This window comes from Physeter macrocephalus, chromosome 13 (assembly GCF_002837175.3).
Source record: "Physeter macrocephalus isolate SW-GA chromosome 13, ASM283717v5, whole genome shotgun sequence".
Lineage (NCBI taxonomy): Eukaryota > Metazoa > Chordata > Mammalia > Artiodactyla > Physeteridae > Physeter > Physeter macrocephalus.
The window spans coordinates 21,300,681-21,325,516 of NC_041226.1; the positions used below are offsets into that span (position 1 = coordinate 21,300,681).

Here is a 24,836-nt window from a genome sequence, read left to right on the forward strand (position 1 = left end):
GCTGGGCCCGTGAGCCATGGCCGCTGAGCCTGCGCGTCCGGAGCCTGTGCTCCGCAACGGGAGAGGCCACAACAGTGAGAGGCCCGCGTATCGCAAAAAAAAAAAAAATAATAATAATAATAATTTCAAGTTTCTCTTCTACCAAAAGTATTTTGACAGTACTTCTCCAGAAAAAGTCATATTTCTAAAGTGTCCCCTGCCTGCTCAGAAGAGGATAAAACTATGAATGGCTAATGAGCCTTAAGGCTGGCAGAAAAGGAAACTAGTATCCCGAATAAGCCACAAGACACATAATAATCCATCATACAGTGAGGTGTGTGAAGTATTGCAGGCAAATTTAATGCTAAGATTCTTCTTGATTAACTACTATTGGAGAGTCCCCTTCCAATACTCCCTTGTTTCTATAGAAACAGTAAGCAGAAAATCTTAATTGTGCGGAAAAAGAGAAAAACAGTTTCAGAAGGAAATAAGAGATGATGCAGTGGTAGCATTGGAGAAAGAACTGAGGGAAGGACCATATCAACATCAATCTCAAAAGGTAGCCAGTCAGTCAAGTGGGTTTAGGGAAAGTCCAGAATTTTCACATGTCTCGATATGCTAATGCTGTGGGCCCCTAAGTTATGAAAAAGGAACCATAATAATGAAATAACACTGACATTGTTTCTGATTATATTGATGCCCACACACAAAATACATTCTGTCAAAAGAATTTTTTAAGGGTAAAATCATGAGTGTCATACCTATAGAAAATAAACACATGTCAAGGAATTGAACACGTTAATTAATCACTGAACCAGTAAGATATTTCAGCTGGTTCAAAGGAGAATTCAAATTAATACACACGTATTATTTTGAGGCAGATAAGGAATGCTGAAGTGAATTTACAAATAGATACAAAAATCAGTCTAGGGCTTCCCTGGTGGCGCAATGGTTGGAGGTCCACCTGCCTTTGCAGGGGACACAGGTTCGAGCCCTGGTCCGTGAGGATCCCACATGCCCCAGAGCAACTGGGCCACTGCACCACAGCTGCTGAGCCTGTGCTCAGCGTCAAAGACCCAAAGCAGCCAAAGAAAAGAAATTGCACTCCACCAGACACAACTGATTTGCAATTCTGTGGACAAGAATCATTTTCATTATTACTAGTTTTCTACAATTTACAGAGTTGTAAAATAGCTCTGAGACAAGGAAAGGGGAAGATACCTCAGAAAGATGCACTGAACTGGACATTCAGTAATCCTTTTTCTTTTTTTCTCCCTTCCAAGTCTTTCACAATCTTTCCTGCCAATTTACACTGAAGGGTGTAATGCTGTAGAGTGTAAGGAACCCAGGACGTGGCGACAGGCAGCCCTGGGTTTGAATTCCTTTGTCATCTTGAGCGATATACTTGACTTCTCTGAGTCTCAGTTTCCTTTTCAGTAAATGACAATCCCTACCTTTCAGGATTTGTTGTGAAGGTTAAATAAGACATAAAGGAATGAAAGTCGTTCACCAAATAGGTTCTGAGTAAGCAGTAGCCTTTATTTGGCAGTAATAATTACACAGAAAAGTCCATAGCATACCAAAGAGATAATATGGCTTTATTTTTGAAGAAATATGTCTTTCTGTGATCCAGGTTCAGTTCATAGAGTTAAAAGTGCTTTGTAAATTTATAAAACCATATATGAAAAATTAGTTCTTTCTCATTACTTGCTGATGGGGGTATAAAATGGTACAGCCACTTTGTAAGACAGTTTGGCAGGTTTGCAAAGCTAAGCACACTCTTACCATATGATACAGCAGTCGTGCTCCTTAGTATTTAGCCAAATGAATTGAGAAGTTATGTCCACGCAAAAACCTGCACAGGAATGTATGTGGCAGCTTTTTTCATAATTGCCAAAACTTGGAAACTACTAAGATGTCCTTCAACAGACAAATAAGTGGTGGTACATCCAGACAAAGGAATATTATTCAGTGATGAAAAGAAATGCGCTATCAAGCCACAGAAAGACATAGAGGAAACTTAAGTGCATATTGTTAAGCAAAAGAAGCCAATCTGAAAAGGTTACATACGGTATAATTGAGCTATATGACATTCTGGGAAAGGCAAACATATGGAAACAGTAAAGAGATCAGTGGTTGCCAGGGGTTGGGGGAAGGAGGGAGGGCTGAATAGGAAGAGCACAGAGGATTTTTAGGGCAGTGAGACTATGCTGTGTGCTATTTTAGTGTTGGGTACACATCCTTATACATTTGTCAAAACTCATAGAATGTACAGCACAAAGAGTGAACTCTAATGCAAACTAGGGACTTTAGTTAATAATAATGTATCAATATCAGCTTATCAAATGTGACAAATGTACTGCACTAATGCAAGATGTTGATAATGGGAGAAACTGAAGGTGGGCCGGTGAGGGGGTACATGGGAACTCTCTACCCTTCGCGCAATTTTTCTATCAACCTAAAACTGCTCCCCCCAAAAAAATCTATTAATTTTTTTAAAAATTAGGTATTTCCAAATTAGTTTTTTCCTTGTACTGACTGTGTGCTCTTGGGCAAGATCTTTAAACTCTGTAGTTTTCACTTCCTTATCTGTAAGAGAGATATAAGTGCCGGATCTTCCCTCACAGGCTTGTGGTGGAAAGAGGGGCCATAGCACAGGGCCTGGCAGTTCTGATATTCAGCCGGTGTACCTGGTACATCTGTACACATTATTCAGATGTGGATCACTTCCTTACCAGTTAGTAAATAGCTTCCCCGAGCACGTGTCCCCACACACAGACACCTTCCCCCTAGATTCCTCACACTTCTGTTATGGACCAGGGTTCTTGGCCTCCTTAATCAATAGAAATTGATCAGAGGCCAGACAAGAATTTCAGGCAAGGCATTATTGGGGCCCCTGCCGCAGCAGGAGGGATCGAGAACGAACAACGGTTTCCCTCGCTTGCTCACTCCCCAGGCGGGGGGAGGCGAGCTTGTTCCTTATATGGGGTGATGGTAGGGGTGTATCCAGGGGTCGGCCGGCGGGGTGACTTAGGTGTTTTGCCCACCGCTTAGATGGTGTAGTGTGCACAGGGCATGCGCAGTACCCTGCTTTTCCTTCAGGATCTTTAAAAGTGGCGGTTGAGGTTTTTTGGTCTCTTTGAATCTTTTGTCCAGAATTTGCCCTAGCTGCGCTTGCACGCAGTTATTTTTAGTCCCATATAGTTTCTTTGAATTTTGTTGCTTGAAGAGAGGTGTGTCCAGGTGCAAGCACTGCAGCACTGCAGCAAAGGGTCCCAGGTCCCAGCCTGTCTCACCTCCTCAGGACCCAGCAACTCCAAGGTCAGTGTCCCGCATGGCAACAGACCTCAGCTATCCTATTGCAGGGTTAAGACCCATGTCAGTTCTGATTGGTCAGTGCCCTGCCACGCTGTTTGTTAATTGCTTTTATATCATTCCTGGTACCTACTGAGTTGTAAGCCCTCAGGACTGTTAGCTGTTGTTATTAGCATAACTATTTCTATTATTTAGATTTTATGCTTTAAGCACAGTCTTGTTTTTATTAAAAACGTCAATAGCCTATGGCTATTAAAGGAATGTGTGTGCCTTAAAGGAATTTCTTTCAACTGTGGAAAAACACTAGACACAAGAGTGGAAGCTTTTTACGCCAGCTTGTAGTCTGGGCTCACAATGCACGCTGCAAAGATTTAACTGCAGGATGATGAAAGCAAGGCACTCAGCGGATGGAATCATGGTACATAATTTGCTTAATCCTTCCTGTAGCATTCAAGACCTATTGGGCCATCACTGGAGATGAGACTCTTGTATCTCCACTGACAGAAGTGAACAACACCCTCTTTAATTTGGATGCCTGTTCTTAGATGTTGCCATCACCAAGAAAGAATAAAGAATAAAGTCAGAGCTGTGACTTCCAAGAAACAAAATGAAAAGGGAGAGGTGACCATTTCCGGGGCAATTTGATGACCTGAACTAGATTATCTAAGAGTGTAATGGTCTGGACCATGCTTTTCCCCTAAGGACAGCTGGTGTAGCGCATGTGTTTGAGTCTGTCTGACTGCCTGAACTGTCCCTTTCACACTGCCTGTGCTGACTTCAGGAAGGAGGAAGGGAAGGTGACAAAGGGTAATACTGTCAGCGGAACACTGGGAGACCTTTACACGACCACCCACCAGCATGGTGGTAGTCGAAGTGCCCTCTTCATTCCTAAACATCAGTGAGGGGAGACTCTTTTTGGTTAGACTAGCAGAAAATAACCCACCATGTAAGTCAAGCCAATTGAAGCAACTCTTGGTCCAAGGAGAGCAGCTCTAGAATGAGGAGGACCCCAGGGTAACTCACCCAGACAGCCCCATTTAAGGCAGGAGTGGTTTGATAAATGGAATATTGCCTGCCATATCAGTAAACACAAGATGTCACTGTCATCAGCGATTGCAGCCACAGCCTGTGTTAAGCTGGTGAGCCCTGAGGGAACCCAGGATGTGAAAATACAGGATACTGGCCCCAGATAGCTGAGGTGCATATCTAAGGAATGATTTCAGTGAGCCCAGACTCTTGCATCTTCCCATACGTAGAAAAGAGCTACATTCCTTGAGATTTCTAGTTTTCTTTAATTAAGGGTAATCTTTTATTCCTACTACCTGCCCTTTGTTGCAAAACTCCTATGTATCCTAGCTCCCCCCTTCCCCTCCTCGGAGCAGTTCTCTAAGGGTTACTTGAGATGCTGCCTCCTGGGCTTGAAGTCCTAAAAATTCCCACCAAATAAAACATAACTCTCCACTTTTAGGTTGTGAGTAATTTTTTAGTTGACAGTTATTTGGCACATTCTTATGTTTCCCAGGCAGCCAGTGCAAGGTCAGTGGTATCTTCGCATCATACATGCCATCATTTGTGTGGCTCCTTCAGACAAAGCAGGTTACCCTCCATTGGTCCCTGCCCTCCAACCTGCTCACAGAGACCCGTCAAGGGACACGGCAGAACAAAGGTCTTTGCAGAAACACCATCTCTTTTGGAAGAGCCCAGCACCGTTTCAGGGATGGGGTGGGAGGAATATAGGTAGTAATTATTTTCTTCTGTTAGGTCTGCATATAAAGAAAAACATAGAGACACACAGAAGCGCAGAGTCAGGAGATACAGGATGTCACCACACAACCACGTTCTCCCGAGGTCCCCCCACCTTTGTCTCAGGCCCTGTGTGCTCTTCTGGTCCAGCTCTCATCCCCGCCCCCGGTTTCCCTAGGGCTGCGCTGTATTCTCTCCTTCAGTCTCTCTCATGACCCTCCTTCAGGCCATCATCTGGGTATTTTTTTCCCTAGCTTCAAGGCTGGAGCTGACACACAGTCCTGAATCGGAAGACTGCCTTCCAGGATAGGAGGGGAAACCCTACTACATCCTGACTTACTGTTTGTCCGTCTGATTTTTTGTTTTGCTTCCTTTTTCTCATCTGCAAACATCATCTATCCTTTTCTAATAATGTATGTCTGTTGAATCGGTTTCTGTCGAAAAGGACTTTGTCCTAACATACTCCTAAACCTTGGGATAGAGTTGATAAATGCACTGTCTGAGATATAGTCATAGCTTTCTTTGGAGATAGCCGTGCCAGTTTGTGTGTGTGTGTGTGTGTGTGTGTGTGTGTGTGTGTGTGTGTCCGCGCGCGCGCACGCTCGTGTGACTTCCCAAAGGTGACCAAGAGGACCTAAAGCCTGTGTCCGCGCGCGCGCACGCTCATGTGACTTCCCAAAGGTGACCAAGAGGACCTAAAGCCCAGAGCTCCTATGCCATGTTATCCAGTTACCTGACTGTTAAAGGTAAGTGCCAGCCCATTGGTGGATGTCCTCTCACCAAAGCCACGTGACAGAGGCTATATGTAGGCTACTAATCCCATTAGGGGGCTAATCTTTGCTCTACTCTCACGTTATTAAAAATACATTTTAATTCCTGATTGGAATAGTCACTCAATTATTCTTCTTCTAAATTTTATTTGATATCTTTATCCACTAGTTCTTCCAAATATACTTGAAAATAATTTCCCCCCCTCTTCCCAGAGTATTCACTGATTTTGATTTTAAAGGGAAAACCCCCGAACCTTTACAATGGAGGGTCCTGGTGGTCACCGTCTTATCCATCTAACGAACTGTAGGACTGCCTAAACTATATGCCTCCGCGTGTGATGCCATATGGAATATATAATGTGTCCTAGGTAGTGCTCTTGTTAAAAATCTTGACTCTGGGGCTTCCCTGGTGGCGCAGTGGTTGCGCGTCCGCCTGCCGATGCAGGGGAACCGGGTTCGCGCCCCGGTCCGGGAGGATCCCACGTGCCGCGGAGCTGCTGGGCCCGTGAGCCATGGCCGCTGGGCCTGCGCTCCGGAGCCTGTGCTCCGCAACGGGAGAGGCCGCAGCAGAGGGAGGCCCGCATACCACAAAAAAAAAAAAAAAAAAAAAAAAATCTTGACTCTGAACCGAATCAAGCCTTTATAGGAGATACAGAGACTAGAAGAGCAAGGTAAAGTACACCATGAAGGGATAATCAGGCCCTTCCAGGCCAAAAGGATTGGCCTGATGTTTTCAAAAGATCAAAATCATTTTCAAATTCCCTCAAAATTATTTTCAAAAAAACCAAAGCCATGAAAAATAAAGTGGAGGGACTGTTTTCTACAATAAAAGAGCCTAAAGAGACAGAATAACAAAATGTGACCCCTGATTAGATTATGATTTGAAGGAAAAAAAGACAGTAATGACAATCTCAGGACAATCACAAAGTTAAATATGGATGGCTATGAAGACATAATTGTCACTCTTCTTGACACAATCAAGTTATTGTGATTATATAGGAAATTTTATTTTGAGGAGATGCATATGGAAGTATTTAGGGTGAACTTGGTTTCACATGATTTAACAATACAAAAACACAGTATAAAAAAGTATTTATATATAGTAAGTGTATATAAATATATTGATAGTGTATATATGTCTATATACGTATATAATATATACATACAAACATAAATGTATACTTGAATAGGCAAGTGTTAATAATTATTGAATCTAAGTGCTGGGTATATTAGTGTTCTTAATACTATTTTTTCCAATTTTTCATGGTTAATTTTAAAGTTTGCATAATAAAAAAATGAGGGGAAAAAAATAAAATCATTTTGTGAACCTTCCAAACTCTTTCTGACATTTTGATTTGAACTGCATTAAAAAAGTAAGTTAATTGGAGAAGAGTTAGCATGCTTACAAAAATTTAGTGTTCCTCTCCGGGAACGTGCTGTTTCTCATTTACTCAAGTCTTCTTTTATCTCTCAATACATTGTTTTTAGTTTTTTTAATAGAGATCATCAGATTCATAAGTTTGATAGTCATTTACTTTGCAAACATGAACTGCAGTTTTTGTTTAATCATTTAGGTTGCACTTCAAACGCTGGAGCTGAAGGGGAATTAAAGGTCTAGCTTGTGACTAAATACTGCCATGTATACCGTGTATAATATCTCACAACTGCCCTATATGTTTGATGGGATGTGGAAAAGAATGGAAGAGAAAAAGGGTCCCCACTTTCTGAGTGCCTTTAGTCTTCTGAGAATGTTTTCTTAAGAACTTGGTAGGTTCCAGCATTGTCTTGTCTGTTTGTTTTGTCAACGGTTGTTCAGCAGTTAGTTGTGATTTTGGTGTTTCTGTAATAAGAGGTGAGCTCACGTCCTTCTACTCTGCCATCTTATCTCCTCTCCACCTTAGGAACTTGGTATCAAGTTATTACAGTAACCTACTTAGCTCTGCCAGTTCTCCCAGGTCCTTGGTGGATGTTTGGGGTTTGAAAGGAGCTGATCATACCTGTCAACCTAGTCTCTCCTCCAGATTCTGAACCTATTCAAAAAAGAAACAAGAAGCCAGGCTTTGTTGTAATACATGAGCTGTGTTTCAGGTACAGCTGGCGCCTAGAGACCGTGGCTTGTCCCAAACCTGAAGTAGAGCTTCCTTTTCTCCCTGACCAATGTGACAGACACAGGCTGAATGGTGGGGAACAGGGTGGGAAACCTCTCTGTTGAGCTGACTGAGGGAGAGGAGGAGGTGGGGAGGAGACCTTGTCTGTTTGCTGGCAGGTAAGAGCCAGCATAGTGAGTCCTGTTCTCACCATTCCTGTGGTCTCTCTGCCATGGGCAGGAGCCAGCAAGAGGGAACGTTTCCTCTCAGCTCCTCTCCAAGAGGACTGAAGGGCTGGGCAAGTTCCTCGGCATATCTTGGAGCATCCAGAAGTTTGCACTATATAGCCAAAGTAGAGGGAATGCGCTGGACAAGAATGAAAAGAAATCCCACTCTGTTGTGAATTAGGTTTCATTCATTCACTTCTTTCCTTCTGAGCTGATTGGTCCCATGGCAGATGGACTGTGGGCTCCATGAGAAGAAGCTTCTAATGGGGAAAAACACTTGGATGAACCATGAATGAAAACTTTGTGTGGAACGAAAATGAAATCAAGCCAATTTTTAATGTACCTGACATCATCAGAAGACTACTTATCTACATCGTAGCCCCGGTATTATAAAAGGCAGCCTCTAAAGTTAACACAGAGATATAATACAAGGCTGCAGAAAAGCCTGGAAGTGAGGCTCAGTCTTTCCTCAATCTCACTGAAATGTTTTATGGCTGTTTCAGCTAAAATGTGATTAAATGATAATCATTGTGATGAAAGCCAGGCATGTAAAATGAATATCAAATGGACAGGATTGTGAACTTAAAATAGCATAAGAAAATCCAAACAGTTTTTTACCTTGAAAAATTCTCTCTCCCCCTCTTTTTTTGGTCCTATCTCTATTTCAGGAAGAGGAGAGACGCATATAGGGGAATAGCTCTTATAACGGAGGGAAAGGTTTTACCCAGCAGATTTAATTTAGTCTAGGGAACAACACAACTGTGACGATGGAGTTCTAAGTTCTTAAAACCCCTGCAAAACCTTGGATGAAATGAATCAACAAATGATTCATTAAACAGCTCCATTTTTTCAAGGGTCTGGAAGAATAAAAATTGTGAAGTTGAATCACTTAGGGAGTTTTATAAGTTCACCAAAGGGAGACTTAGGCACATTCATAACATTTGATAAATGCAATTTAATAAGGTGTTGTGATGGTTAAGTTTACATGTCAACTTGATGGGGCCAAAGGGTTCCTGGACATCTGGTCAAACATCATTCTGGGTGCGCCTCTGAGGGTGTTTCTGGTGAGATTAACATCTGAATTGGTGGACTGAGTAAAACAGATTGCCCTCCCTGAAGTGTGTGGGCTCCACCCAATCAGTTGAAGGCCTGAAGAGGACAAAAAGCCCTACCTTCCTGTGAGTAAGAGAGAATTCTTCCTGCCAGACAACTTTGAGCTGGGACATTGATTTTTTTCCCTGCTTTCAGACTCCAAGTGAAACATTGGCTCTTTCTGGGTCTTAAGCTTCCTGGCCTTCAGCCTAGAACTACCCCATCAGTGCTGCTGTGTCTCCAGCTTGCCAGCTGCAGATCTTGGGACTTGTCAGCCTCCATAATCACATGAGTCAATTCCTTATAATAAGTCTCTCTTCTCTATCATTTTCTCTTTCTCTCTTCTCTATCATTCTATCACTCTCTCTTTCTCTCTCTCCCTCTAGATTTGTCTATCATCTATCTATCTACTGAGAGAGAGAGCTAGATCTCTCTATATATTCTACTGGTTCTGTTTCTCTGGAGAACCCTGACTAATACAGGTTTACATTGATATTTGTGTCTGTTAGGACTCTGTTGATGGCAGGTGGCAGAAAACTGTACCTAAATTGCCTTCCATAAATGGAAACTCTGGAGGTAGATGGCTTGGTAGATGGCCTGGCTTTATACTGTGGATCAAATGACAACACCAGAATCAATTTTCCTGATCTCTCCATTTCTCAATTCTGCTTTCTTTGAGTGGACTCCATTCTCATACAGACTTTACTGGTCACAAGATGGCTCTTCTAGATTCTCCTCTGAGGTAGAGGTGGGGCGGGAAGTAAGATGCCTGTCATCTGAAGCCAAAGCTTCAAAGGTTTCATTTCATCTCAGTAGTTCTGGTTGTATCCCATGCACATCCCTGTATATGGCCAAGAAAATATGATCCTGTCAGAAGAATCATGGCCCTAAGCATCTTGCACATACCTGCTGGGTGCGCATGGCCTGTCCTTCTCCCAAGCAGCTCTGTACCTGGTCACATAGGCAACCAAGTAGGTGAAGGTGCTAGAGTTTGACCACAGCTTTCAGGGTGGGAGCTGGGGAGGGAAGACTGACTCGTTGCTGGTCACAGTGTTCTCTGCTTGCTCACAGTCTACAGGTCCCTCAGCTCTGAATTCCTCTGCTGTAACGCCACCCACTATGTATGCAGGTGTCATCTGGCCCTTATTGTCACCCTGGGAATTGGAGCTTGGGGAACAGTGCAAATTGCTGACACTCTGGCTGCTGCTTTTGCTGTAATACCATGTGTGTGTGTCTGTGTGTGTGTGAGTTTGTCAAGGAATCTTATGTTCTCTCCCAGCATCCATAAAATGGTAGCAGACTGACTTGCTTTCTTGCAAGTAGGGTAAAATCTCAGGGACTTCACGTGTCTTGACAGATATACGGATTGACTTCAACCTTCAGTCTGCTCTGGTGCATCTGCCCCTGGAACATGTTGACATAGAAGGGGGGGAGTCCTACCAGAGGAAGACTGAGTGCAGATACCAGAAGAAGGACAAATGGATTGTGGGTAGGGAAAAAAATTGGGAATTGTGCCAACTTGCCCACGTGTGCCCTACCTCCATGCTCTCACCTCTGCTTAAGATGCTGTATTTCTTTTTTTTTTTTTTATAAATTTATTTATTTATTTATTTATTTATTTGTCTGTGTTGGGTCTTCGTTGCAGTGTGCGGGCTTTCTCTAGTTGCAGCGAGCAGGGGCTACTCTTTGTTGCGGTGCACAGGCTTCTCATTGTGGTGGCTTCTCTCGTTGTGGAGCACAGGCTGTAGACGCGCGGGCTTCAGTAGTTGTGACACACGGGCTCAGTAGTTGTGGCTCGCAGACTCTAGAGTGAGGGCTCAATAGTTGTGGTTCGTGGGCTCTAGAGCGCAGGCTCAGTAGTTGTGGTGCATGGGCTTAGTTGCTCCGCAGCATGTGGGATCTTCCCGGACCAGGGCTCGAACCTGTGTCCCCTACATTGGCAGGCAGATTCTTAACCACTGAGCCACCAGGGATGCCCCCAAATAGTTTTTATTTGAACTCCCTTTCTAGTTCTTTTTCATATGTATTCATGTTGTTTATAAAATTATAGTAGAAAAATATAACATTAATCACCTTCATTTAACCTGTACCACCGTCATTTCCCCATAGTTTTTTGTTGTTTCTATTTTAGTTATTGAGAAAAATTTAATGTCAAAATATGAGTAGTTACACAACCGTATTTACCATTCCCTTCTAAATGAGTACTTCCATTATTTTCTGTTTCTCCCTAAAATAACACAAGTAAATAACATTTGTATATCTAGGCTTTCTACACTTTGTTTCACTTGATCCTCCTAGCAACTCAGTGAAGATAGCTTTGTTATCTATTTCCTTTTCACAGATGAGGAAAGAGAAACTCTGAGAGATGAAGTAATCCATTCTCGAATACAGAACCTCTTTCACTGGGTGATGACTTGGGCCCAGTGCCTCCAGGCTTCTAGATACCATTTGCTTTGCAGATGTTGGTGCTGGCAGATTTTTACTTTTAGAACTTACCTGCCCAATAACTTCTACCGGTGACACAAGTATCCATGTCAATAAGCAGAGGTCTCTGGCTTTATGAAAGGACCTCACAACTCCCTACATTTGAAGACCCTGAGAAGCCTTTTAGATCCCTAAATATCCCATCCATCAGGCCTGTAATGCCTCTATTAGAAAGGCATTTCTCTGAGTTTGGGTGACCTTTTGGTCTTTAAGAGGCCCTTATTAAAATCTCCAAAACAGAGGGATGATTTCCTAAAGAAGGTTTTGCTAACCCTGTAAGAGATTGTTTTTCAGCCCTGATGTCAGCGGACTATCACAGACATCTGTTGTTTTCTTTGCTCAGCATCCTACCCCCATTCTCACTTAATGGAATTGTCTCTTCCTCCCAACGACATGGTTATTATGGGAACAGTCGTGTTAGGATAATGTGATTATTGGTGGTGACGGTTCTAGTGTCAGAATTGAGTTAATCGAATCTTCCTTGAGACTTTGGGATTGAGAAGAAGAGAAAAAGAGCTCTCTCGCTCTCTCTCCACTTCCTCTCTCTCTCTGTCTCTCTCTCTCTGTCTCCCTCTCTCTCTCCTTCCCTCCCTCTCTCTCTCTTTGTGTCTATTTCTCTCTCTCTCTCTCTCTCTCTCTCTCTCTCTCATTAAAAGCTAATTTCATAGTCGTACAGAAAGCAAAAGCAGAAACTCTCTGCCCGGAGGATTGTGAAGACAAAAATTGAGTCCTGTCCTAGTGAAATCTATAGAAACACAAATTTTGAGCAGTTTGAATTCCATGGAGGTGTTAAATAAATGTTAGTAATCACTCACACATCATTACAACTTGTGCATATTTAGTTCATCTTTTATTCAATAAACACCAGTTGAGAACCTATTGCACCAGGCCCTGGAGACACAGAGATGAGATCAGCCCCTTCCTCAAGAAGCTTCCGGGCTGATGAGAGAGCTGGACAGGCAAACGAATTATTTCAAAACACGTGACTGGCACACTAAGGACGATAAAGGTGTTAGGTACTGTAACCAAGCAAGGTATGATGGGAGAAGAGGGGTCCAGCATGGGGTCAGGTGGACTTTGAGTGAGCGGTCAGGCGTTAACCTTTGAGTGATCCTTGCTGGATGAGTGGGGATTTTCCCATGGAAGATGTTGGGCACGGAGACATTGAGTTTGGGCACGTACGATGCTCCATGTGGGAGAGCAGAGGGTGCAAATGAAGGAAGGAGAAAAAAGTATGGTGTTTGGGGAACGACTTGCGGTCTGTGGGGTTGAACCTTAGGATGTGGGAGGAACAGGAGTCCTCAGGGGAACAGGAGGACAGGAGGCCTAAAGTCAGGGAAGGACCATCCTGTGCTGGGCTTCACTCTGGGCCGATGGATTCCATTCCGTGTTTCAGGACTGTCACTTTGAAAGCAGAGGAGTAAGGGGTTAAGCACGTGGGCTCTGGAGGCAGCTAGGCTGGGGTTCAGGGTCCCAGCTTTGATGCCCAGTAGCTGTGTGACCTTGAACAAATTGATGATCCTCTCTAAGCTGCAGTTTCCTCATTTGCAAACTGGTGTTCTTCACGGAATATACCAAAAAGGCTTCCTGAGAGAATTAAATGAGTCCTGTCTTGAAAGCACTTAGCACAGAGTCTGACACCTGTAGTGATAGATTAATACAAAGTAGATACTATGGGTAATTTGAATAGCAGTAGGTTAATGGGTCCAAGAGGGAGTCAAGACATTTACGGTGTATCTAAGGATCTCAAGGAGGGGAAAGCTATCACTGCTTCTGGAGAGAAAGCTTAGAAATCTTGTTCACTGGACCACTTGCAGTCCTCACTGCAAATTTCCCGGAAAATGTGTTTCCAGGTAGCCATGTAAGAGAAAGACAATTAGGAAAAACAGTGAAATAATTTTCACTGAATAGTTTATGTAAAGTACAGGATATAAAACCAAAGATGTTTGAAAGTTGCCAAGAGAGCAAATCTGTTTTTTTTTTTAACATGTTTATTGGGAGAGCAAATCTTAAAAGTTCTCATCACAAGAAAAAAAAAATCTTGTAACTCTCTGTGGGGACAGATGGTCACTAGACCTATTGTGGTGATCATTTTATAATATGTATAAATATCAAATCATCACACTGTACACCTGAAACTAATATCATGTAATATGTCAATTATACCTAAATAAAAAAATAAATTCAATGAACTCAAAGACAGAGTAAGGAATGTTTAATGTGTCTTGCTTACATGGGTTTGGGCTTCATCACACTAGGGAAAACCAAGATCTGCTTTTTTCTCAACAGAAGAACACACTGGCCTTTGATGCAGATGCATTTAGCTGATTAAATAGTTTGTAAAATGTGTGGGACTTTTCTCTCTTTGTCAGATTGGCGAGCAACAAGAAAAGAAGACTTATGCATTGGAAAATAGTGTGTGGGGGGGGCTTTTGTTGAGAGGTACTTTTTGGAAGCTGAAATATTAAAATCTAGTCACTTCTAAGCAAACATACAGTCTGTGAGATGACAAAACATTCAAGCATATGTTGATTAATTAGATGACAATGGAATATTTGGCCAGTGAATCAAAGTTTTGTTCTACATGATGCCAAACATCTGGATATTTAGAAGCAGCTGTCTGGCATCCTGTGGACCAAATAGAAGCATCATTGTACGGCTGTGGCTCTAGATTGCTTTCTCTCTGATCTGCCCCACTGTCCCTAAGATACAGTCCCACAAACACGGTTGATAGAGCAGGGCAGATACTAGTTTGGGTCGAGGTCAGGTAGTAAAGTTGATGGAGACAGAATTTTTCATTGGGATTCAGATCTAAGGAGCAGATGTGAGGCAGATTTATTAGAAAGACTGAACCTCCTAAATGCAACAGTTCAGAAAGCCACGGTGCACCAGTACAAGACAGGAAGTAATATGGAACCCAGGACAAAAGTGATACCTCCTTGTTTCACCTTTTGCTGTCAATAGCATGGAGTAGTGAAAAGACCATAGGACCAAAATCTAAAGGACCTGGGCTCTGCTCCTGGCTCTACCACCCTCTTACACATATGACCATGTGCCCACTCTCTGAAACTCAACTTTCTTTTTTCTTTTTAAGTCTTTATTGAATTTGTTACTATATTGCTTCTGTTCTACGTTTTGGTTTTTTGGCCGCGAGACATGTGGGATCTTAGCTCCCTGACCAGGGATCAAACCCGCACCCCCTGCATTAGAAGGTGAAATCTTAATCAGTGGACCACCAGGGAAGTCCCCTCTTTTTTTTTTTTAATTGGACTATAGTTGATTTACAATGTTGTGTTAGTTTCAGATGTACAACAAAGTGAATCAGTTATACGTATACATCTATCTACTCTTTTCGTGGATTCTTTTCCCATATAGGTCATTACAGAGTATTGAGAACAGTTCCCTGTGTTATATAGTAGGTCCTTATTAGCTATCCATTTTATGTATAGTAGTGTGTATATGTCAATCCCAATCTTCCAGTTTATCCCTCCCCCTGCTGCCCTGGTAACCATAAGTTTGTGTTCTACATCTATGACTCTATATCTGTTTTGTAAATAAGTTCATTTGTACCAATTTTTTTAGATTCCACATAAAAGCGATATCATATTTGTCTTTCTGTGTCTGACTTACTTCACTCAGTATGACAATCTCTAGGTCCATCCATGTTGCTGCGAATGACATTATTTCATTCCTTTTTATGGCTGTGAAACTCAACTTTCTAACAGGTAAACTAGAGATAGTGATAACTATCTCAAAGAACTGTTGAAAGGCTCAAGTGAAACTACTGACATACTCCGTAAACAGTAAAGTGGTACAAAATGTAAATTATCAGGAACAGTTTTTTTTCATTCCCACTTTTTGATATAATGTAAAACTGACAGTGATTAGCTAAAATGATGGGAAAGAATATTTCAGAGAGTTCCTGATGGGGACGGGGTGTCCGAAAGGGTACTTGGAGACCCTAATGGAGAAGAGCTTGGGGTTTGGAGAAAAACAGACCTGGGATTGAGCTCCTGCTTCAGTGTGGTTTAGCTTTGTGTCCTTGGGCAAGTTACTTCTCTGCTCTGGTTTCCTGACTTGAGAAGTGGGGCTTATGATAGTAGCTGCCTCAGGGAGCTGTGGGGACTAAAGGAGATAATGCCGCCAGAGCTCCCTACCTGGCTCAAAGCACACGCACAGGAGCTGCTTGCACCAGGAAGTGTCCCATCACTGAATGGGCTCAGGGAGAGGCTGAACCCCAGTCTCTCCAAGGCATCGATGGTGTGTGAAGAGGTTGGGCAAAACGACTTTCCTTCAAATTCAAAACTTCCCTGAGTTTCTGACATCAAAATACTGAATTGGAGGAAAGCAACAAGAAATGAATTTGATCCTTGGAAAAGATCATTTCACTTACGTGCAAAATGAGAAACTATATATGAATAAACATCGAGCACTACTCTCCAAAGCTCTTTACTGGCACTGAACCCAGCCCATTACTTAGCAAAGCCCAACACAAACAACTCACCAGCTTGTTCACACTGTCCTGTGCTTTGAAGTGTCAGAATTTCAACTTCTCTGGCTCTTGTTGGGTCGGCCCCGGTACAAGATAAGGGACCAGAGGATCTTGTTGGCAAGTGAAAGAGTGAAAACAGTAACAGCAGTTATCAGGGTAACTGTGCCATTCAACCTAACTTAGGTTGTAATTACTGGCTGCACAGATAAAGTTCTTCGGGGCGGAGCTATCAATGTTTCTTGCTTTGCAAACAAAACACTATTCTTCCCGTTAAACTCATCTTTTAGGAGACAGAAAGGACAGCCCAGCTTTGGACACTGAGCCCTTGTTGAAAAATCTGTGTTGTGGAGAGAAAAATTCTCCTTAGCAAATGCATATTTCTCTTTGTCAGAAGTAAAGTGAACTGTGAGGACCTCAATAAACATAAGCTACATTTAAATATTTTTTTCCTATTTCCTTAACTTCTTTCACTCATTGTTTTTCAGTGCCCACTATGTACTCAGAACATTGCTAAGCCTTCTGCATGTTGTGGTGGGGATTCTCCACCTGCTGCTCCAGATCCACTTTTCCACCCTGCTCTGGGCGCCCCCCAGGAAGCTGAACTTGCGTGGATGCATCCCCCAGGCTCCACTGACTTCTGGTGTGTAGTTGAGTTTGATCACTGGGAGGCAACAGCAAGAGTCAGAAACACGAGAGGAGAGAGAGATTAGGTTATCTATTTCCAGACTCCCATCTCCCATCTGCTCCCTGAGTTTCAGCTACTGAAAATCCAGGACCTGCACTGAGTTGTTGGCAGTCTTGGGAGGTCTCACCATCCCTTCTGATTTCTTTTAACCCTGCTTACACCTTTGTAAGTAATCCATTAAATAAGTGGCCCTTTAGAGTGTGCCATCATAAGTGGCCCTTTAGAGTGTGCCATCTGTTTTTGTTTGTTTCTTTTTTGCTCAGATTCTGACTGATATACATGTTTATTTCCAAAGAACTGTAACCAGAATAGACATAGCTACTTTGAGGCCAAGGGTGTAAAGAGCCAGTGTGGGTCCTACATTCATCAGGAAGCAAAGACCTCCAAGATGTCAGAGATGCTATTTGGAAGCAGCCCAGATCCTTGATCACCCTTGGAGGAAAGCCACCTGCCCCCCTCAGACTGTGAGACGAGCAAGAAGTAAAATCTTATCATCAGGTTAAGCCATTGAAATAAGCCATTGAAATATAACAAATATCATTTGTTACTGCAGCAGAACCTATTGTATCCTGACTAATCCTCTTATCTAATTTAACCCTTATGACCACCCTGTGAAGTAGATACTAATATTAATCCTCATCTTATAGCAAAGTGCTTAAGGAACTTGCAATGACACCAGAAGCAGCAGAACTGGTGTTTCAGCCAGATCTTTCTGACCCCAAAGCCTAGTACAGTTTTCCCCTAAACTGTACTCTTTTATGTGGGATAGGGAGACTATCTTTTCTCCATGTGTAGGAAGATGTACTCTCTATCAGTGAATCTTGCAAATGGCATGAGCCCAGCACAGGCCTGCTGGCCACACAGACAGTACATCCAGCAAACATTGAGGGACCTCTCCTGAAGCTGAGGGGTGAGTAGAGATCTCCTTAATACTCTAGCTCACCTTCCCTGGAAAAGAAGGATATAGGACTTTTCCCCTTGCTCTAGGCCTTTAAATTATTCGTATGGAAGTATCACAGTCTTCCATCCTTCTCTGGAATGAAACTGTAGCTCTTTCTTTGTTGCCCTTATTGAGTATATTTCTTCAGAGAGACTAGGGACCCATTTATAGCTATTTATTTTAAAAATATGATTCTTAATGTGCATAATGCCACTGAATTGTACACTTAAAAATGGTTAAAATGGTGAATTTTATGTTACATACGTTTTACCACAATAGAAAAAATTGTTTTAAAATACGATTCTTCAAAGTTTGATTGAAAAAGGTACAGGACTGCATCCTTGCCATGGATGATTTGCTTTTGAAAATGCATGTTCAGTGCCTTTCCAGGGTTTCATTATCAGCTGGAGGAAACAGGCTTTGTCACTTGCAGGAAGAAATCATTGACTCTAGGTCAGATCAGTTCCTTGCATTCAACAATAATGACTGTTTTTTCTGTTACCGAAGGAAATCCAGCCACACAGTGACTTCTGAAATTTTGTGCATAGGAAGGAAAAGCCAAAGGAGGGCTTGGTGGTCCAAGCCGGAAATGTGACCTATTGAGCTTTTCTGAGGCAATGAGGTCAGAGAATCCTTTTTCCCTTTAAGCTGGATGTGCGAAGCCTCAGCAGTTTGCATTCTAAGGCTTTGTAGAGGATGAACTCGAAGGCTAAGATTCTGATCCAAATGTCTTATGTGTTTCCCATCAGTTTGCCCTGGCTTCTTTCGCTGAGTTTTCAATGCATCTGGAGTAGGACTTAGTGTGTGGAAACCATTCTCTCCTACTTATGTTTTCTTAGACATGAAGGTGCTCCTTGGAAAAGAAGGCAGGAATTTACTTGGAAAAGCCAGCCCTTTTATTTAGAATAGCGTCTGAACCAATACATACTTGCCCAGGGTCCTTAAAAAGACTTGTCGGGTGAGGTGGGAGTTTGTGGTCCGATTCTCTGTGTGGTGTCTGAAGCCAAAATAGGCAGAGAAGGGGACTAGCCTGAGGTGTCCACCACCTGTTGTTTGCTTCCTGTTAGACCTGACCTCAACTCTTGGTCAGTGTCCAACAGACCATGTCAAGAGTGGCCTTATCCCCACTCTGTCCTTAGGGATGCCATGTTTTTGAATGGTCACGCATTTCTACAAAGAGGATGAGAACTCCCAATCCAGTCTGAAGCTTTTATTTTAAGGGCTGATGAGTTGCAGAAATTTTCCACTAACCAGCCCATATCCATTTCCTGCCCTTTTCTGTCCTGCTCTTGTCCTGACGTGCTCTGAAACTACTTAACTTGGAGGCTTGCAGAGGCTTGAGTCACTTTTAATGCTTCAGTAGTGACAGGGTTATGGTTTGTGGCAATGACATTTTACTCTGAAAGAGATTATCTAAGCTTTTGTCACCCAGCGGCCTCAGCATCACCGGGAACTTGTTAGGAAGCTCAGGCTGCACCCAAACCTCCTCAATTAGAGTCTGCATTTCAACAAGATTCCAGGCAATCGGGGTTTTTGAGAAGCACTCTTGTAACCCATAGATGACTGAGATCACTGGATACTATTCCATGTGCAGAGCCTAGCTGCAAAAGGACTGTTAGGACAGAGGGGCTCTCGAGCCCGTGGCTCTCCCCTTTCCGACACACTCTGGCCACGTGCGCAGCTCAGCGCTCCGTGTCCCCTCCTCTGCGCGCCCGCTGTCCGGTGGGGAACCCGTGAGCCTGGGCTCCCTGCGGGCCAAGGCGCTGCTCACTGAGAACGACGTGGCGTCGCTCGGAGTTAAGACGGTCTGGGACCACACCCAGATGAATGAGCTGCAGCGGCGGCACCTCGGGGGCCCCGGGCCTGGTCGCGCTCGGCTTCCCGAGCAAGCAGTTTGGGCAACAGGTGCGCAGGGCGGAGCCGGGGTGGGAGCGCGACCCGGGTCAGGAGCGCCGGCGGGCCCCGCGGCCGCGCGCGCCCTGGGCGTGGAGAGGGCGGGCCTCCGGCTCGCTTCCCGCCGGCGCTGGTCCCGGCTGGGGTTCAAGTCCACTCAGGGGTTTTGCAAGAAAGGCAACAATCCAGTGACTCTTGGGCAAACTCCATGTTTGCGGTCAGGAGGCTTCCCCTCCCGTACAGCTGGTCCCGGGTCCCAGCTGCTCTTCTCTCCCGGAGGAAAATGCCAAGAATGAGGAGATCCTGAAGGGCCTTAGCTACGTCCGATCAGACGGCGGGCTCCAGCCCGATCTCAGGCTCCTGGCCAAGGGCGACGGGAACGGCGCGCAGGCGCACCGGCTCAGCGCCTGCGCGAGGCGCTGCGCACGCCCAGTGCGCACGCCCAGTGACGACGCCCCCGCCCTCGTGACCGACCCCAAGCTCCTCGCCTGGGCTCTGGTGTACCGCAGCGACGTCGCCTGGAACTTCCAGAAGCTCCTGCTGGGCCCGGACGGTGTGCCGTGCACACGTACAGCCGCCGGTTTCTGTCCCTCGACCTGGAGGCTGCCATCGAAGTCCTGCTGCCCCAGGGGCCCAGCTGTGCCCCGGGCGCCCCTCCTACCCCTGCTGCTTGGCAGTCACAGCGCTGCTCTCTGGGGATTTGATCCGTGAAGGTGTTTCCTCTAAAGCTGCGTGGAGGAACGCCTGATGTCCAGGAAAATCCCCCGAGATGGGCGCTGGTCCATCCCAGCCTCCCCTTTCCCAGACCACAGCTCCTCACTAATAAAGTGCTGAGTGTCAGGGGGAAAAAAAAAAAAAAAAAAAAAAAAAGACAGGACAGAGGGTCAACTATGAAGTGTTTCAGTGATAGGCTGGTGAAAGCAGAGGAAAACTGGGTTATCTCCCCTTTGATCACTACTTCCTCTCAGGCATCTCATGAAATCCTGTTCTGTTTTCCCTCTTCAGCCCAGCTCTAGAGAATCTGGTAGTCATTCACCCTGTAAGAAATGGATGGGAGGATACTTTTTCATTCCATCAAAGCCAAACATTCATGAAGTGTCTCTTATGCACCAAGAAGTGCTTTTCTGGAAGAAATGGTGAACTAGAGTGGAAAAAGAGAAGGCTGGTGGGAGAAACTGAGAAATAATTAGGAGATAAATTAGCCAGAATTTAGTAACTGGTGATGTGGTTCTGGGGTGGGAGGCTGGGTTTGAAGGAGGGCGTGGACATGGGGTGTTTTCTCAATTTTTAGCCCGTGTGGCTGGGATCGAGGTGGTGCCAATACCCTGAGACAGAGGAGACAGCCGGAGAAGCAGCACGTTTAGGAAAGAAGAGGATGAGTTTAGCATTGCCCAGACTGAGCCAGACATCTCGGGGGCATTTGGATATATGTGTCTGGAGGAAACTGAATGTCAAAAAAGAAGAACTAACCAGGAAACATATGATAGACCTGGAGCTACAGAGTGGGGATAAGTGGCTTATTCCTCTAATTTGAGAATAAAATAAAGGACAACGCCCTCCTGACAACCTGTACGCTTGACTGGTGTCAGGTCCACTCTGCACTGTTTTTCCTCCTGGGAGCAGGGCCGGGCACTCGTCTTCTTCTCATTTCGCTAGAGCACATTCTCCCTCCACACCTGCTCTCGAGGCTCCTCACCCCACGCCAGGATGAGGAGTCGGATGTGGCTGCCCCGGACCCCATTCTCTGTAGTTCCTGGACGTGGCACGTAAGCCTTCGGTTTGGGGTTTTTCACACCAATCCCTATGGGAAACAAGAGGAGGAAACAAGAGGAGGAGAAAGATCGGAGCAAGAACAAAAGTGGTCTCCTGTGTAGTATTTCTACTAGGAGATTTTCTGAACCAGTCAGCTTGGTACTTTTCCTGGACATCAAAGGTGCCCCTTGGGAATTAAATGGGAAAGGAAACTTATGCTGACTGACTTGACTGAGTAAAAGCAAAGGGAGTTCTAATAATGAAAATGATGGAATGCATTTTCTTCCCGAATTAGTAGGTTGCTCTCTGGGTTTTTTTGTTTCTTTTTTTCTCTTTCTTTTAGCTTTGTTTTGTTTTCTTCTTTATTCTTATTTGCCCTTCTCTTGGGACCAAATCTTGACTCTTATACAAAATCTCATGCATGCAGATCGCTGTCTGTGAGGTCCTCGTTGCTCCAGAGAATGAAATCAGAGCCTCCAACAATAGGTATTAACACAAGGCTACGGAACTCAGATAAATGAATTTCAATGCTGCCCTGTGCGTGCTGAAGAACAATTCCTTGCACTAAACAGGATATAGGATTTATGTGACATTTTGTGCTGAGAAATAGTGTCATTAACCAGGCAAATGGCTTTCTCTCAAATGATAACAATATTCATTTTCTCCTCTTTTTGACAAGGAAAGAAAAAAAACTGGACCATCAGCCCTTTAGCCTTCCTTCGAAGATTTTGTGCAGCATGAAGTAATGCTGGCATTTTTTAAGTGAAATTAAGTAATAAAAAGACTAATCTGAATAGTTCCTCTCACTTGGCCATCCTTCACCCGCAGTTACTCGAAGTAGCTCAGGTGAAAGTCATTTCTCCTGATTTACCAGAATAGTTGTTATAAGGTGATCGTAGTTTCTTGGAAAGGCTTCTGGGAAAATCCTTTGGATTTTTCAAATCGGAGATAAACATCACCCTTTATATTTGATTGCTAGAGATAACTGGTGGACTTCGCTTAACAGCAAAAATAATCAGTGCAATTTCTTTACACACATTCACTCAATAACATTCCTTGACATCTACAGTGAACACAGATTATGCTTGGTGCGAAGAGATTCCTGCTCTGGGGAAATACATGTTCTTGGCAGGAGACAGATATATAGTGATGAAAACAATGTGAGAGTGATGTGATAGAATGATGTAGAAAGGGCCAAGGGAGCGTGGAATAGAGACGTTCTAATTTTGTGGGAAGGAGAGAGGATGAATCGGGAAGCGTCAGAGTAGAGGTAACATTAAAGCAGGGTCTTGAAGAATCAGCAAGAGAAGGGCAGGTAGCATGTGCAAAGAGAGCAGAGTGAGAAGGCCATGGGTTTAAGGTATATGTGTGTTTAGGATATGAGGTGCATGGGAGGGGAGCAAAAGGAGGGCAAGGACCTGATTGTGACTGTCAGGTGGGGAAGGTCAGGAAGTTTAGAAGTTATCCTACAGGTAGTGGGGAGCTGCTGTGAGGGTTTTAATCAGGTAACTGCTGCTTTCTTTTATTTTCAGAAAAACACCCAGATGCTCTATTTTCACACTCTGGCGCTACAGAAATAAACAGAGTAGGATTATACAATTTATAAAATGTTCCTTACTCTTGGGATGTGAAGGTCTGGTCCTATCTAGTTCCAGGTCTCCGTTTTTGCTTAGGTATGCAAAGCACACCCACATGCTTGCATGTGGATGTACGTATGTGAGCAGGGGTGGGGATGGGGGATGAGGATGATACCCCTGGACACCTACCAGCCAAGAGCACATGCCTAGACATCTAACTTCCTCAATGTCTACCTGCCCTTCTCAACTGGCGTTCCTCCATAACATTAATCCTTAATGCCTTAAGGCATCTGATATATTTTTGATACATAACCTTCTCTCTTACGTATCTAGAATGGAACTAGCTATGGACTTGGGAGAACTGAGAAAACAGTCACTCAAATCCCTTTCTGTAGGGCTTAGTACTTCATACCCTTCCAGTTAAGAAAACCGGGAGAGGGACTTCCCTGGTGGTCCAGTGGTTGACTCCGTGCTTCCACTGCAGGGGGTCTGGGTTCGATCCCTGGTCAGGGAACTAAGATCCCACTTGCTGCATGGCACGGCCAAAAAAAAAAAAAAAAGACAGGGAGAAAAGTTAAGATGGTACTGCAGTGGTCCAGGAGTTGGATGTATTGTCTTTGTATGGTTCCCAACAGAAAGATGGGCCCCGTAACACAGTAACAATGTCTGCGCTCTACAACTATGTTCCCAGCCATAACGGACTGCTTTAAGGGAAGATATCTCACCCAAATACACCAATCAGATTCTCTCACCTGAGAATTTGAAACTTGGAAAAGAGTCACAAAAATTGGGATCCTTTGAGCTGATTCAGTATGGCAGAACTCAGGAACAATGCTGTTGAGATTCTTGGTGCTATCTTGCTTTCTGCCTTCTGGAGGCTTGATTGTTAATTTCTTTCTAAATTTCCATTTTAATATATTTATTTCATCACAAACATTAAAATGAAAAAAATAAATTACAAAGTAAATCCTCCCCCTGAGGCAGGAGATAGATGGGCCCCAGGCTGAACAGTTTCTCCCCTGTGGACAAATACTCCAAAATGGCAGGAGAGAGGAGCTGAGCCCTGCCCAGATGAGAGATAAAAGACCACCCATTCCTCCTTCTCAAAGTCAAGGAGACCTCCCCGACTACACATGCGCAGAAAGTCTCCTCGGAGGTCAAAAGGGAGGAGGCGTCACTTCATAGTAAGTTGTGTCAACCTACCCATAGGCCTCTTTGCTAGAATCCATCTTGGCTAAGAGGTACGCGCCCACACTTGGGAGGACCCTGAGAGATACCAAATACAGACTCAGAATCAGGCAAAGCAAGATGATTGGCCAAAGGAAAACCGGAAGAAATGCCCTGTAAAAGTGATTCAAACTACCACGAGGGCGTGATGCTCTCTGAGCCCGCCCATGTGTCTATCCACACGTACTCGTTTCCCTCCTAATAAACACTTTACTTGCTTCACTACTTTCTGTCTCTATGTGGAAATTCATTTCTACAGAGCTGATGGGCCAGGGCCTTGTCACTGACCACTGGTCTACAGTCTGGGATTCAGTGCTCTCACTGCCATGGCCCAACTTCCATCTCTGGCCAGGAATCGAAATCCTGCTTCAAGCTGCTGTAGGCCGAGGCCTCCCAAGATCACCCCCATATATACATTCTGTCCATTATTTATAAAATTAGACTTTATCAAAACATATAGAAGTATATACATATATGGGGGCCATATACTGTTTTATAATCTGGGTCAGAGTTTTTTGGTTTTGCTTTGTTTTGATTTCAGTCAAAAAATATATTGTGGTTGTCTTTCCATGT

The 24,836-nt window shown here is 44.0% G+C and overlaps 1 pseudogene; it reads left to right on the forward strand.

Annotated features, from left to right (window-relative positions):
- The window catches only part of LOC102995324 (glutathione peroxidase 1-like), a 24,345-nt pseudogene extending 3,934 nt beyond the window's left edge, over positions 1-20,411 (forward strand).
- Positions 20,412-24,836: the final 4,425 nt, after the last annotated feature.